Genomic DNA, 4775 nt, shown 5'->3' with positions numbered 1-4775 from the left:
TAAAGGAATGAAAAAAGATGCTACAAGGAAAGAGATCACATCATCAACTCATCAGGGTCTCTATTGGCAAGATGCTAACCTGTCGCTTACCATGTCCATATCTGTTACTGATTACTGTTTTGCTGTCTCCCCTTTTTAGACTGTGAGCCCGTTGTTGGCCAGGGATTGTCTCTATCTGTTGCCGAATCGTACATTCCAAGTGCTTAGTACAGTGCTCTGCACACAGTAAATGCTCTATAAATACAATTGAATGAAGGAATTAATTACTGCTATTGTTATTACTAAATTCATTGAGAATCAGCATGACTTAGTGGAAATAGCATGGGCTTGGGAGTCAGAAGTCGTGGGTTTCAATCCCCGCTCTGCAGCTTGTCAGCTGTGTGACTTTGGGCAAGTCACTTAACTTCTCTGTGCCTCGGTTACCTCATCTGTAAAATGGGGACTAAGACTGTGAGCCCCGGTGGGACAACCTGATTACCTTGTATCTACCCCAGTGCTTTGAACAGTGTTTGTCACATAGTAAACACTTAACAAATGTCATAATTATTAATTATTATCATTGTTATTAAGCACTTAGCTTAGTACTGATACTAAGTGCTGGGTAAAGATACAAAAGTATTGAATCCAACAATGAAATCTAACTCACCTGGTGTGACTGGTTGTGTTGTGGGGTGTCAAACTGTAAAGTGTCCCACACCTGCATCTAGTGGGAACACACTACAAGACTATAATCACAGAACAGAATATCTCTGGGACCTCTATGGCAATAAACCTGTGAATGTGTGTGTGTGTGTTTATGTGTGAATATGACTGTGTATAGTTGAGTTCTGTATCAAATGTAATCATTTATCATTATTATTTTCATTATTGTTCAGTGCTCACTATCTGTCAAGAACTGTGTGAAATTCCGGGGCAGATGCAAGCTAATTAAGTCTAATGCAGTCCCTGTCCCGCAGATATGATCAGTTCTTCACATATTGAGCTTGAGGTGCTGTCCTGGAGGTAAGAGGAAATGGTAGATTGCAGAAGAGATGAGAGGTCAGGGCTAGTGACGTTCATTTGGGAGTCATTTCATAAAAGCAGTAGCTGAAGAAATCCCACTTCCACTGCCTTCTGCATCACCTCTGCACTTGGATTTGCACCCTTTATTTGTCCCACTTTTGTCCCCACAGCATTTACGTTCATATCCATAATTTATTTATTCATATTTATGACGGTGTCCCCCTCTAGATTGTAAACACCTTGTAGGTAGGGGATGCGTCTACTAACTCCTTTAGAATGTAAGCTCTTTGTGGGCAGGGAATTTGCCTGTTTATTGTATTGTACTCTCCCAAGTGCCTAGTACAGTGCTCTGCACACAGTAAGTGCTCAGTAAATTCAACTGAATGAATGAATTCTATTTTGTACTCTCTCAAGTGCTTAGTACAGTGCTCTGAACAGTAAGCACTTAATAAATATGATTGCTTAACCAACTGAAGTCAGACAGCAAATGAACTCCCCAGGGAAGTTAGAAGAGACGGGCACTCAGAACAAAACCTTGAAGGAAACCCACAAAGAAAGACCTGGCAGGAGAGACTGAGGGGGAGCAGCAAGAGCAGTGGGAGAAGAAAAACAAGAGAGCAGTGTCCGTACAACATACATTAGATAGCATTTCCAGAAGGGAGTAGTCCACAATGTCAAAGGCAGCTGTTTTATAGGCAAGCACCAGGTGTAAAAACTGGGTCATTTAAAACAGTTGACCCTCTCACTGAAATATCACAGAGCAACACTCTTCTATCTTACATTTCAAATAACTGTTCAGTGAAGAATCAAATTAATAAGAATTGGACTGTCACACTCATTCCTGCTCCCCACTGTACAGTAGTCCTGGGTTAACCTATTCAAAGGCATTCTAAGTTACACTGTTTGTGTGTCAGTTGTGTGCTGATCATTTATTCTATTTCCTTGGGTTCATCACTTCAGTTCCTTGCACCTGCTACAATGGCACCATAAGAAACTTGCATCATCCTGTTCTACATCTAAAGTGAAGTAGCTGTTATATTTATCATCTCAGGGCTGGGGTTTGTGTCAACAATACAGTCCCCATTTTACCAAATCCATGAATTCTCTCAGGAGTGGGAGACCCTTATAAAAGAGAAGCAGGAATCACTAATTAATATTAAAGCACTGTGTGGTTACTGTTAATTGCCATGACCTGTGCAGGTTTTAGTACACTATTACCTCATCTTTATCCAGATGTCCCTGAAGGGAAGCATTTTCCCAGTAGGAATGAAATGTCTGAGAAGGTGAAGGATTTGTATAGCCTAAAACCTTGAGATGATTTTAGGCTTCATATTTGAACAACTTGGAAAAAGATTTGAAAGATTTGCTCCTCACTGCTATGTATCATGTCCCTCTTTCTTAAACAAAAGCTTCCCTGTACTAGTGATTCAAGGCTGCATTTGTGAGTGGGTGTCCTTAGCTGCCCCATCTTTTTTTTCTCAGTTAATCCAAGGAATCTAGTCAGCCTGTGTGTTGACACATCTCATTTAATTAAAAGCATTTTGGTTAAGTGCAGGTGAACCCAGTAGGCATAGTTTGTTAACTTCACATCCCCTACTTGTTGAGCTTTGAGGGAAAAGGAGGCCTTTTAGAAGTCTTTCTTTCAGATATTCAGCAATATGGGTTCTCACCAACACTCCACACCACATACAAGGAACTGTTCTATAATTAAATGTATTTCAACCTATATTTAGACACAGCCTTAAAAGAGGGGCTCATACTCAACTTGGCGACAGAGCGATTCAGCATGGCCCATAAAATTATATTTTCTTTTATCTGATAGGGCTTTTTTTTAAACCCTACTTCCTTTCAGTTTCTAAGAGGTAAGATACAGTAGCCACCGTCAACAGCTAGTACTGTGGAGGGAAACAAAGAACAAGCCATGGACAGAGTGTGTAAAAAACGATGTAGTCTGTGATTATATAATCAGGTACAGTAGATGGCAGTTTACAGGAGAGGCTGTGTAATCACAATTAATTTATTAGCATCAATTCTTGTCCTTTTTCTTATTTGACTGCACTCTTGCCATAGCTGGATCCCAAGCACATAATCAATGGACTCCAAGTTGAGTTAATAGCCCCCAAAATCTAGTCTTGAAGCTGAGCGGGGAAAGTGTGTCTGAGAGACATGTGGAATGATAACTGCCGGAAGGGATTTGGTTTTTAATGTTATGGAGGCCTAATGAGGCACCTAAATAGAGAGTGCAAATACTTTTGGCTGCCTGGATTTCTGGAATCCTTTTCAGTGAGAAATGTAAAGCAATAAGAGAGTCTGCACCCAAGATGCACACAAGACATATGGCCCAAGTTTTTCTACTGCTGTCAATCCTTTGAACGAGGTACATGCTGCTAGGAGATCTGGACACAAAAAGGTTAAAAGACCAGGAAAAGAGACCTGTGTCTTTAAGGGATTGCCTTCCCGTGTCTTTTAAGGGCAGAGCGTAACAGCTGTGGCCACCCTCTCCCCAAGCGTCCTGTTTTGCAAAGATATGAAGATAGTTGGTTTGCTGCACTAAGGGCCCTTGTGGCCACAGGTGAGGATCCTAGGCTTTGCCAATACACAGTAGGCCAATCAAACTGGCCCTATGTGGGGTAAGATGGATGGTCTCACTGCGTGCCCCGAGCTCCCTTTTAAATTGCAGCAGATGAGTGTCCCTGCAGCTTTTAATTACCCCTTTGCTTCATCATTATTTTGTGAACTTATGTCCTGAAGGACAGTATCACAACCTACAGATAAACAACCAGCAAATGCCATTTTTCCTCTAAGAATATGGACACATGCCATCTAAAGGGGCCTGCATGGAAGGTAGGGATTATTTTCCTTTGCAAACTGACTTCTTCAGTGGGATGCATATGAGCTCTCTATATATGTATCTTAGTCATGCCTCTATATTTCTTGGAGTTGGCTATACACTCCCTCGCTGGAGGGTTAAACTTGTTAATTACCTATAAGCAGGTCAGCGTGGCTCTGGGGAGCAGAGGTTGCTGGGACACCTTGCCTGCTCTTGCTTCAATATAAGATGTCCTCTTGCCCTAGCCTGGAGAGTATGGAACGTAACCTCAGGGAAAATGCATCTTCATATCTTGAAGTGGCCCCAACAGGCAGGACAGATCCATACTTATGTGATCTAAGCCACTTGTTTTTTCTGCACTTCAATCTTAAAGATTAATTTCATTATTACATGGAGGTAAAAGGGGTACTTTGGATTTGCAACCCACTTACAATAGTCATTTGGTTTCATTCCCAACAACTCTTATGGCAGAGATCAAGCCCAACCCATATAACAGCAGAAAATTAAAATGTTCAATATTATTTTCTCTCATGAATATTCAAGTAGCATACATAAGCTCTTATTATAACAATTGTGGAATTTGTTAAGCACTTACTATATTCCAAGCACTGTGTTTTATTTGGCTGTTCTGTTCTCTGTTTGGTACTGCTTTGACACTAAATGTTTTTATGGCCAATATTTTAATGTTCGATTCTCACTCTCCTTTTGTCTGGACTCCTGTTGTCAGCTTAGATGGTTTGGAATTAGGGCCCACATTAGGAAATACCTGAGAGAGGAAAGCAGAGCTCTGGAACCACTAGGCTTTTTAGGGGTCTTGTTGAAGAAAGGCTGTAGATTAGGGTGACTTCAGGGATGCCTCCTAATTGTGCATGTAACATCATTACACACCAGAGTATACTCAGTCTAACCATGCCCTAGTGGCAAGAGGACAGACTTGGGAGTC

This window comes from Ornithorhynchus anatinus, chromosome 1, assembly GCF_004115215.2.
Source record: "Ornithorhynchus anatinus isolate Pmale09 chromosome 1, mOrnAna1.pri.v4, whole genome shotgun sequence".
Classification (NCBI taxonomy): Eukaryota; Metazoa; Chordata; class Mammalia; order Monotremata; family Ornithorhynchidae; genus Ornithorhynchus; species Ornithorhynchus anatinus.
The sequence above is the reverse complement of the archived record's forward strand: the minus strand, read 5'-3'. Positions refer to the sequence as shown.